At 36.2% G+C, this 12455-nt stretch overlaps 1 protein-coding gene across 4 annotated transcripts in view; it reads left to right on the forward strand.

The window, feature by feature from the left end:
• bcl9 (BCL9 transcription coactivator) overlaps nt 1-12455 on the forward strand; it is an 85328-nt gene that overhangs the window by 57360 nt on the left and 15513 nt on the right. For all 4 annotated transcript variants that reach the window (XM_052545559.1, XM_052545560.1, XM_052545558.1 and 1 more), the window contains exon 3: nt 5739-5802. The gene's annotated coding sequence lies outside the window, so the exon portion shown is untranslated. The remainder of the gene's footprint in view (nt 1-5738; nt 5803-12455) is intronic.

The following is a 12455-nucleotide window of genomic DNA, read 5'->3' on the forward strand; positions in this document are numbered from 1 at the left end:
ACAGTTCTGACACTATGCTTACTGTATCGACTGCACTTGAGTCTACTGAGGAAAGGTGTTATTGAAGATTTGTCATGGCTTCCCTTTTCTCATTTTCTCCTTTAGAAATAATCTCATGTGCTAACAAGACTGATCTGTCTTTTTTCAGTCCTCTTGTAATGATATGGTACTGGTGGGGGGCACTGCTGACCTAAAGCTGTATCATTTATGGTGTGTGTGTTCACAGTTTCAACCTCTGTGGGATATGGAGCGGTCCAGCTGTGCCAGCTTGCACCCACCAAGCCAAGAGCAGTTCGGGCCAGAGCATCTGTGTGCCAGTTCAGAAGTGTGTGTGGGGGGTTTGTGTGCCAGCCTGCTAAATGGACCCGAGTTTAACAGTCATTTTGTTGGACGTCTGTCTCTGTTTTTCCCTGTGTGTCCTGAAAATCTGGATCTATATGAAACCGAATAGCAAATTATGAGAGTGTTTTGGTAGTTAATGTGAAGTAGTGTATACTCTCTTTGTTACGGGTCAAAAGATGATGTAAAGATAAATGTTGCTCCAAACTGGAAAATAATTTTTCTCCTGTGGAAGACGGCTTTTCCCACAGAAAGTTCTTTAAAGGATTTAAATTATTTAATTATTTTTTTTGTCTATTTCTAACTGTTTATTTATTTAATTAACCTATTTATTCTTCTTTTCATTCTTGCTATGAAAATACTTCTGGATGCTAGATACATTTATTTAAAAAAAAATGTTCAAGTTCTTTTTTTACGCAACAATTCTTTATTGTATGGGGGGGGGGTTCGTTTTAATTATATTTATATATATATATATATATATATATATTTTTTTTTTTTTTCGTTTTCTTCTCGTTTCTTCCGTTCTGTTGTACTTTTTGTGTTTTAAATGTCTTATGCAAATAGCCAGTTTTACTGGTTGGTTGACTAATTGTTCAGGCAACCGACCAATTTTACTATGTATAGTGGTACTCTGTACATTTGTGCAGGCGTGTGTGTGTGTGTGAGAGAGAGCATGCTCATTTTCTCCGGTTGTGTGTGAATGCATGCATGCACGTGCACACACTTACGTGCCAGTGCACATCACTCTTCTTACCAGCTGGTCGTCTGACATCATGTCACCATGGCGCCAGGCCTTTGGTGGCCTGTAGAAGCCTGCAGCACTATGCCAACAGCACACACAGAAACAGGAGTTTAGTCTTGCATTTAGGGAGTGGGAACACCATGCCAACTCTGTTAGCCAAGCAGGAGAGCCTTCTACTGCAGACACACACATACACACAGGAGCGAGTGTTGATCCATGCCAGCGGTGGTCTCAGATCAGGAGAGCTCACTTTTACTAGACAGACACAGACACTCCACTGAACAAAGGAACATACTCAGCCAAGAGTGCAGTGTGCATTTAGAGAGAGCGAGGAGGAGAACGGATGGAGGCACTGAACATTTGTCTACTGTTTTAAGTTCGCCGGGTTCAGCCCGGGCCTGCACAGTTAACGGCTAATGCGTTTGGAAAATGTTCAGGCGCTGTGGAGGAAACAGACGCACGCCTGGTAGAAATAGGCATTCGAGCATTGGAACAGCATGTGTAGCTATTGTATGAAACAGTGTTTTTGAGTTGAAAGACAAAAATCACACTGTTTGTGGTTAATGAAAGGGGTGCTTGGTTCGAGTTTAAGAAACCCTGGTGTAAAAAGCATATATACACTCAACAAGATCTCAACATCAGTGAAACTTTTGTACAATACCATCATTAACACTTTTTGATTTGTTCATGTTTCTAAATAGTATGTATATGTCTCTGTTTGTGTATTTAATTTTTCATTTGATATTAGTTTCCATTTCATTCAGAGCACTTTTCATAGATATATCGTTGCATGGATGGTGGAGTCTATCTCAGCGTCTTGATCTATAAGGCAAGGAAATATCCTGGCTATTTTATTTTAGCTTAGTTTAAGTTTAGTTTAGTTTATTTTTATTTTATTTTGAGCATGCTTTGAATCTCTCTCTTTGCCTCTTGATCTCCTTGTAGATCTCTTTCTTGCCAATAATTTGGTTTGGATGATATTTTAGTCTTGTTTGGCCAATTGGGGATTGACCAATGACAGTAAATTATCCTCATGTTGTTCCAAACTTTTATTTCTTGCACAGAACACAAAATAACATTTATCGTAATGTCCAAGCTTAGACATTTCTATCTAAATATATAGAATATGTCTTCCCTTGTGTTTCATGCCAGACAAAGGTTTAGAAAATGAGACAATCTGAGTTTTTGGGTGAACTATCCCTTTTACTGTAATCATTACTTTAACTTGATTTTTGTATTTTTTTTTTGGTGTGAGTTTTGAAACATTGTGGTAAGTACAAAAATCTGCCAAGTGGGCAGTTATTAGCTAGTGATGTATAATAAGTTTTTTTGGGGGGGTGGGGGATGGGGTCTGTGTTGGTCTGGAATCAGAAATCCTATCACAAATGCAATACCCTTTATGTTTTCTTATTCTAAATGATCAGTTGCATTAGTCCCCCGTTGGCCCTAAATAAGTTCTTCTTCCTTTGTGAGGGCCAGAGAGGTATAGTAGGCTTATTTTTGTTTGACAGTCCTAGAAAGAGAGGGAATCATTGCCTCTCAGCAGCAGGGGAGCATATAGGTTTCTTCACCAGTCCTCTCTGAACCGATAAACTGGTTTGTTGGAGCATGTGTGGAATGCTATTGTGAAAGCGGCGTACAGCAAAAGGTTAAGTCGTACCATGTCTGCTTGCGTCACTGTCTACTGTATGTGTTTTGCACACAAAAGAACCTGTAATTTGAGGCAGCAATATCTGACAGACTCGTGACGGCAGCCAGTCTTGGTACATCTCGTGTACGTCATGTACTGTGTGTGTGTCTGATGTCACCTAGCTCAGCGAGGATACAGCGTAAGCCTTTAATTAGCACTTAACTATAAAACTGTTCAAAAGATTTACTATAACATAATCCTGGGCGTAGATACGGGCGAGCTGAAGGATGTTTTTAGGTCTTGAATGAGGGAAACCAACAATCACCTCGAAATGATTGACAGAAAACAAGGGAACGCGAGGAAAGTCGTAAATGTTGTGTGTTTTGTGAGATTATTAAAAAGTTATGAGTGTTGTTTATGAGCTCATAGCAGATTTAAGGGAACAACTGCTCCATAATGAAAATTGGTATTAATAACTCACCCCATGTTGTTCGAAATGCTTTTTTATATATATTTTTTTATAGCATGTGTGTGTGTGAGTTGTATGGAGCTGTTGATAAACACCTGGTCATGTTTTATATAAATCTAAATCGTTTTATTATGCAAACCATCTTAACCCCTCAAACAAAGCAAGGTGTCAGCATATTAAGTCCCGCCACTTAAAATAATTTAAATTAATTTTAATCAAAAAATCTTAATAGGCAGACAAATATCCTTGATGTATTCTTTAATTGCTTTTATTTTATACTCGCTCATTTTAATTTATGCATATTTTATAGCTTTATTTTTTTCATTATCTGTCTGTCTGAAAAAAAAAAAAACAAGGCAGTGAGTAAACCACCGAATCTGTTATTTTGAGAGAACCCTTCTTTTTATTTTTGGTCTGGAAAAATAGTTTTTGTGTTTGTTTGTGTAGCAGATAATATATAAAGTAGTCTGTTGATGTGTTTATCTCATACACCGAATCTGCTGTTGCAGTCACATTAGGTCAGTGTTTGTCTCTCACTCTCTCTGTCCAGGACACGTTCAAGTTCGTTCGCTCTCTGGTCGAGGCTTAACATCACAGTGGAGCTCGTTCTGAATGTGACTTCCTCAGATGATACGGCCAATTGATGTCACATCAGGAGAAATCATTTCACCGTTAGAAACAACAGAGGAATGGTTCTCATGTGGCGATACACAGTTTCTCCCTGTTTGATTTGGTATAATATTCTGCTGACCCAACGATATGCCTTTTTAGTTGATATTGATGCTCACATTTATTAAAAACCCACGCATGGGTAGAGGAGGCCTCATGAATCGTGCACATGTATCGACAAGGCAACTTTAACTCACTATACCACACTCATTTGCTGCTATTCTATCCAATTAAAACATGTACAAAAAGTCCTAATCTTCACTGGACTGAATCCGATGTCTAAAATGCATGAAGACTGGTTAATGGCTTTGGGGAAAGAGGAAGCTGGTTGTATATCAGCTCGTGTTTGGAGCAGGAAGTGACCTCATTAAACGAGGAAGCTTCTGATGGGATTTAGAGTGTCACTTTGAAACAAAACAAAGCATCATTTCTTTACAACGTTGTATTGTCTGCTTTTTGTCTGAATGTGGGCTTTGAAGCTCAGTTTTTAACTGTGGGCGACGTGTTTGCTTCAGTGCCTGGAAGCTTTGATAAACTTCTTTCATGTCTTATTTCTAAGAGTTTATTATATTTGAGGACACCCACACAGATTCACATTTTCTCTTTCGCTCTCATTCATTCATCTTCTCTTGAACTGAAAGGTAAACGCTTGCTGATCTCATCAGAGCTCCTCACCTGGTCACTGCACCTATGTCTAGATCTCCGTGTTTGGGCTCGTTCCAGAGACTTAAATTTTAATGCTGTTTTTTCAAACTATGCTTGTCAGGTTTGAAAGGCAATTTTTTTCTAACATTGAATTCAAAATAAAATATTTAGTAGAATGTTCATGATGCTCTTTTTAATGTGGTGGATGCACACAGTGCCTGGTGGCTAAAAAGCACCAAAAAGGCGAAAAAAAAAATGTCTCTCTGAAGTTATAAATTGCTATACAAACATTTGGGTTAAGGTTTATTTTGTGTGTGTGCGTGTTAATGAAAGAAGTGTTTTATGCTCACCAAGGGCTGCATTTATTTAATCAGAAGTACAGAAAAAAGGGTACAATTGTGAAATATTATTTCAGTTTAAAATGGTCTTATATATTATATATAATTATTTTTTTTTAAATTTTATTTTGTTCCTGTGATGCAAAGCTATGTTTTCAGACATTATTTTCTTTTGCCTTTATTGAATTGTTATTTTTTTTGATGAACATTTGTTTGCAATAAAAATCTTTTGTAACATTGAGAAATTTGCTGTCACTTTAGATTGATCTAATGCACCATTGCTAAAAAAAAAAAAGAGTATTAATTAAAAAGTAAAAATATAAATAAATACAAAACATCTCACAGCCTCCAAAGGCTTTAAACTAAGGCTTTCCTAAAAGTAGGAAATGCATTAAAATACAGGAAGGAAAGAAAAAAGTATGAAAATATAGGTACCTCAGAAATTCTTGGTGTCCACTTTCAAATTCAGTTCTTGCTCTCTCACATTTAAAAACTCGAGACCAAATGCATTTGCTGTCATTGACATCAGACCGCTAAGTTTGAAAATGTGCTGATGCAATTGACATTTCAAAGCTGCTGCTGAATGCTGATTTAAATGAAAAAAGGGGAATCATACAGGTATTAAATGATATAAATGGTGATTTGGTTGAGCAGTTTCATTATGGTATATTGCAGGCAGCATATAGTGTGAGCGTGGGAGCGAGTTTGACAAGCTTGAAAATTCTTTATAATGATACACTTCTCAAACAAGTGTCATTCAATCAGAACCTGCTTCACCCATTTATTATTAATCAAGCCATTACCTCAGTCTATTCTGCAGATCTGGCTTTAACACACTGCTCTTGCCTCTTAAAGCATTTCCTCGGCTGTGTTTAATAAATGTGTATTCTCTGTCTCTCTCAGATCGTAGTTCTGTTCCAGTCCGTGCAGTCATGGCCACAGCTATATCGTGACACAGAGGGACATGGTGAGTGCATCTTCCATGGCTTATTTTCATGCCTTTGTTAATGCATTCATGTCAAAACATCAGCTGTGATTTATTTATGTGTGACATACCCTACAATTCAACGTCACATGATCCTTCAGAAATCATTCTACTATCATGATTTTGTGCTCAAGAAACATTTCTTATGATTATCATTATTGAAAACGTGTGCTGCTTATTTTTTTTTTGGACATTGTGATGTTTTTTTGTGGAAAATTACCCATGTGTTTATTATCATTTTGAATCAGTTTAAACCATCTTTGCTGAATTAAAGTGTTTCTTACTTTAAACAACAATTTGACTGTGCTCAAGCTTTTGAACAGGAGTTGTATTAAAATTGCAATGACCATTAAAATGAAATGGGTTCAGGGCAGAAACTTGGATTGATGAGTCCTCCTCACTCTCTCTGAAACTTAGTGGTTATGATCAAAAATGTTCTGGACCTCTTTATGGATCCTAAAATCAATAATTATAGTCCAGAATTTAGTTTTGGGCTCTGAAGAGATTTAGTGGAAGTTGTTTTTGTCCTTTGTTTCAGCGTTCACTCTTATCAATTGAGAGAGTTTTTGTCTTTAAGAGAAATAAAACTCTGCCCATAATTAATTTACTTTGAACTAATAATGCTGGTTTATGACTGCTTTGACTGATGGCACGCACATTTCAGCACTCAACCTTTCATTTATTTTTCTCCCAGAATGCACTGAGCTTGAAGTGATTGGACTGAATTGTTTACAGCTTTACTTTAGTGGTGTAATATCTCTTTGTAAAAAGTGATTACTTGGATGATGTCCATTGCTTCTGTCATCGGCTTAAATTGTATTGAAATTTTTTTTTTTTTACATCTTTGGGTAAATTTGATTCTGATAACACAAAGTAACATGCTAAATGATAAATGTATACTGCTCTTTAAAGACTAATTTAAGTTAGACCAATGTAATTCAAGCAATAATTAAATGACTAGAATAGTATTTACTGGATGATTATTAGCTATAAATAATTTATTAAGGTCATATCGATTGGTTTGACAGAGAAAGGCCATGTTATTAAAAAAGTTCTTCCTTGTCTTTATAACGGAGAGGAATTATTCAATCTAAGTTTACCCTTTTACTTTTTCTGCCTAACAAGGCATGATGTGATAAACCCTGTCTTTTCAACTTTTGAGAGTCAGTGTCAGTCAGAGTGTGAACCAGTGTGGCAAGCTATACTTTTAATGTGGTTAAAATCACATACCACTATTTCGAATTATATAATTATAATTACACTATTATATTGAATTATTTATTTATATTTATATATTTATAAAATATTTTATTTATCAAATTTCACTTGATTTTCAATTTAATTTTGGTTTTTTTAGTAGTTCAGTCAGTAATTTGATCATTTTATAATTTTTTTAGTTTGTTGTAATGTCATTTTTATCACTTTTTATTTATTTAGTTTTATTTTTTTATTTCTAAATAAAATTTACTAATGCTAGGCAGTGTTATTTAAACTTTATGAACTGTTATAATATTTATTAATATTTTGAATTAACATTTTTATATTTTCATTTATTCCTTTGTCATTTATTTTTATTTTTTATTCAGTTTTAGTAATTTTAGTACTTCCTAATTTTCAGTTAGTTGCCAATGCAAAATGTCTAATTTTCATTTAAGTTCAGGTTTTTCATCTAATTTTTGTTTAATTTGTATTCACCCTCAAGTTATTCCAAATCAGCAGTTTTTTTTTCCGTTGAACACAAGACAAGATATTTTGAAGAATGTTGGTAAACAAACCGTTCACGTTAGTCATTGACCTACAGAGTAATTTTTTCCCATACTGTTAAAGTCAATGGCTACCATGAACTGTTTGATCATTTTTGGGTGAACTATCCCTTTACTATACCAACACAGCCATTCATTACTGCCTTCACTGTTTAAAACAGGGACATTTTGTTGTTCACACAGTTTAGCCCATATATTACACATCAGATTTGCCTGGTGATTTTTGTTGCATGCTTTCAGTGTGGACATCACTGGACACTTGCCTTGTATCACGGTGTACACAGAGAGCGTCATGTTTTCACCTTGTTTGCCTTTACGCATACTACAATATGATGTTTGCTGGTTTGTCTGAGAAGCATCTACACATGAAGACACATTCGTGAAGCTCAAATCTGGAGATAGCAATGCGAAGGTCATGAGTCTGATTCAAGCAACGCTGTGTATAGTTTGAATGCACTGCTGGTTGTTTTATGTAAAAGCGTTCGCTGAATGCTTGAATATCTGGATGCCTAGTCGTTCTGCGACGGCCCTGCTGCTGTTTTATATTCTTCAAATGACAGGCAGGTCTCCTTGTTTGTGTCTTTGTCACTGCAGGCACTCGGCCAAAGCAGACGGTCAGTTTAGACTCGTTTCCTATCGATTATTTGTGCATTATAAATGGGATCTGCATATGTCTGGCCTTTTTTATTTTTTATACAAAGGAACGAAGACATTTCTGTGTAACCATCTAACTCGGAGTGGTTCAGATTGATGGATTTTATGTCGACTGTTTGTTCTGGCTGCTATATCCAGCCGTAAATCATGCTAGCTGTCTCCTTAGCTGTCTTTATTGTATTAACAGAAGCTACATCTAATAGCAATATAATACCAGTTTCATATGCTGTCTTTTTTGGTAAAGACTAGGATTTGGGTACAGGAAAACCACTGCTTGCATTAAACGATAACTTAAGTGTGTGCATGCTTATTTATTTTTTTCCACCCAAAGGCAATGGCTTTACAAGGTTAAAGCAGCTCTTTTTGTCCGTGTGAGGAAAAAAATGAGAAATCCTTTTCACCATGATGCTGCACGCGTGTGTGTTTGGGCCCACACGTCTCCTACACACATGCACACTGTCTTTATGATTTATAAGTGGGAGTATACAGCCCCTGAGCCATGCAAAATGGAAATGGAGTTTAGGAAGCTTTGCTTTAACTGAATAAGGATGGCAGGACCTCTGCCGTAAACAGCCCATTACACAGTTCATATAGTCATTTAAGCCTCACGGCTCTGTGGCGTCCAGCGCGACTGTTTGCGTGCACCACACACCTCCTGCTATTTTTCTATTTTCCTGTTTGCGTTCCTGATGATCCCCTTTAGCAGCACTGACGGCCGGCCACATCCCGAGCACCTTGATACGGTGGCACCAGTTTGGAGGTAATGGATTGTGCAAATGCATCGTGAACAGACTTGATCCACTCGTGAAGCTCTTTCCTCTTTCTCTTTCTCTCTCTCCAGCCTTTTGACAATATAGCATGGTACATAGTAATATAAAGCATAGTATTACATACAATAATACAAATATCTTTGTACTTTTTTATTTTTCAGTTAAATTAAATGGATTTTATTTTCAAAACATTATAGTGTCAGTATTCCCAGTCTTTTCTTTCTCTGTCTGCAGCTTTTAAAATATCTATATGTTATAAGTGGGACAATAATAACAATAACACATTGAAAAAGATGTTACGTTTTGCGTTTATCTATTAAAACATTAGCACATTTTATGTGATTTTATTTTCAAAACTTAAGTGTGAATATATCCAGTCTTTTCTTTCTCTACCTCCAGACTTTTATGTTAACTAATAATTAAACATACAAAAATATATTTGTAGGTACTTTTAATTATCTTGTTTTGCGTTGTGTTTTGTTTTGTTTTGAATATTCCCAGCCTGCGTTGTTGAAGCTGTGGTTTAAATAGTTATTTGACATTTCATATTTATACGCCAATTTAAATAAGTATTTATTTCCTCGGTCTATCCCAGATCTCACTGGGTATCTTGTCAAACTGGCCACTGTTTTCACATTTTTCTTGTCCCGCGCGCTCAAGGCTGGACAGGAAGTTAAGAGCGTTCTGGAATGTTTGTCCATTTTGAAGAAGGAAGTGGAAATGTCTGTGCTTGAATGCACGTGCGTTCTTTATACCTTCACAAGTTCACGAGTTGTTCCAGGCTTCTTGGAATCAGAATCGCATGTTAATTTATCTTTTTTGTTTGTTTTGTTTTCAAGCCAACGTGAGATCGAAATAGACCCAAATCATTTGGAATTTTGGGGAATTTTAAAATGCATGCTTCAAAGAAATTATTTTTTTTCAAAAACCAATCCATGTTGACCTTTTTATACCATTCTAGTAGATCTTGGGATTCCAGCCCTCTGTGTCATTGGAAATGTAGTAAACTAAATTAAAGACACTGTAGCTTTAAGTGCACATGCATTGTAAACCCTGACACAGATCGGTGTGTGCGGGTGTGTTTTTAAGGCTGTTGTAGATCCAGGGCCTGCTGGTCGGGGTTGCCTTGGCAACAGTGTGTGTGGGTGTGCATGTGTGCATGAAGAGAGATGTCTGTGGCGGGCTGGAGAAGGCTTGACGGTCGGCCATGCTGCTGCCGCTGTACGCCATTAGAGCTCGGCACCGGAGCAGCGCACCGGCCTCTCACACGGAGAACGCTGAAATCTGAGAATGTCAGAATGCAAGTGTGGGTACAGGAGGAGAGAGAGAGGGGCCATGCAAGGAAACCACGCTTTAAATGACCAAAAAATGAAATGGCTGCCTCAGTTGACATGCTCATTTCTCTTTACCTTTTCCCTTTCCGTTTTCCTTTTTGTGATATTAAACAGCTACGCTAGCTTGCAAAAGTTTGAGTTTGGTACAATATTTTTAAAGAAATGAAACGAAATGTGACAAAAACATTTGTAATGTTAGAATTTCTTTTTAAAATAGATGTGGTGGTTTAGAGGTGTTTTTAATTCATCGAGAAATCCTGCGAATAAAATGCTTCCACAGTATTTCCAGGGTTTCTAATATTGATGATATTCAAATCAGCATATCAGAATGATTTCTGAAGGATCACGTGACCGTGGAGACCGGAGAAATGATACGAAAAATTCTGCTGCAAATCACAGTATGAAACGCAATTTGTGGTGTTAGTTGATTTAAGGAGTTTTTATTCTGCTGATAATGTTTTAATTGTGTGAGCAATATGCTTTGATGCTGATGTTTTAAATGTTTTAAGTTGGATTGCCTTTGGGTTAAAATGGTGGTTTTGTTAATGAATGTTTTCCTTATTTAATTCAAACCAGCCTTTTTTTTTTACTGAAACGTTTTATGAAAGCGCCTTATGGGTTTAGTGTACAATTATATTAAATCCCCAAAATGGAGTCTTGGTGTTGAGGTAGCACTGTCTTTCAGTGCTCACTGTTAGGCTAAGAGGGAATATGCGAGATGCTGACATCACTTGAGTGTTTTGGAAGCTGTCCTGAATATTTTCTGGATGACAACGCAGTCTGACACTGCAGCTTTTGAGAGGGTTCTCATATCTTATGAAAGCTAGACTTTGCACAAAGACCGAATCTCCCTACGTTAACACAATTTCATGTACACACGGAAGCACTAGCACACCCTGAAAGACAAACGTAATCATTCCCAAACCTGTGATTTTTGTACATTACTGTCAAGTGTAAAGAATTCTATTCACTTATCAGTTGAGTTGTCGACTCTACCACAGCTGTTTCTGTTTGAGAGATCTGGGTTACAAGGTGGTGCTTATTATGTGCTTCTTGTGCTCTCTTTCTGTCTCTTTTTACACATGTAATCTGAATTTATTTTACATTTATGATATACTGTCTGATTTAACATCAGATGTGGGCTTTGGTGATCATATACACTACCATTCGAAGGTTTGGGGTTGGTAAGGGTTTTTTTTTTTTTTTGAAAGTCTTATGCTCACCAAGTCTGCATTTATTTGATCAAAAAGTTTATCTCAGTATTACTAATTCAAATAACTGTTTTCTATTTGAATATATTTTTCAAATGCAATTTATTCTTGTTATGCAAAGCTGTATTTTTAGCATCATTACTCCAGTCTTCAGTGTCACATGATCCTTCAGAAATCATTCTGAGATGCTGATTTGCTGCTCAAGAAACTTATTATTATTATTATCATCAATGGTGAAAACTTTCTTGCTGCTTCATATTTTTTGTGCAAAATATTTTTTTTCTATGATTTTTTTTTTTTTTTTAATGACTAGAAAGTTCAAAAGAAAAGCATTGATTTGAAATGGTAAATAAAACTAGGCCTATATTGTCACAAAAGGTTTCTTGGTAGCACTTTATTTTACAGTTCTTATAGCAACTACAGTAATTGGGTAATAACCAGCTACTAAACATAACCTTAACCTTTGTAGTTACCTTATACTAACCAATACCTATTTAATACTACCATGGAAATCCTATTACAATATTTATACCTTTCTTGGTTATGCATACTGTAAAGTGTAAAAAACAATATATATATATATATACTGACTTTAAACTTTTTAACCGTTTATGTGCTATGTAGCTTTCATGCAAAAAGGTGATTATTCATCCTAGTTTGAGAGCAGTGAGGGACGAAATGGTATAAATTGGAAAGCGCAACAGTTCGGACCAAGATCAACAAGTCAAAGTATTTCAAATCCAAGTACATCATGAAGACTGACTTTTGCCAAATGTTTCAAAGTATTGTCAGTTTTCCACACTTGGTTCCATCCATTCCATGCCTGGATTTCCAAGTTTTCCGGTCCTATTACAGAGCCTTGCCATGATGGTTCTCCTCGCTTTAACCGTGTTCTCAGTATGA

The sequence above is a fragment of the Carassius gibelio genome, chromosome B1 (assembly GCF_023724105.1).
Source record: "Carassius gibelio isolate Cgi1373 ecotype wild population from Czech Republic chromosome B1, carGib1.2-hapl.c, whole genome shotgun sequence".
In the NCBI taxonomy this organism is placed as follows: domain Eukaryota; kingdom Metazoa; phylum Chordata; class Actinopteri; order Cypriniformes; family Cyprinidae; genus Carassius; species Carassius gibelio.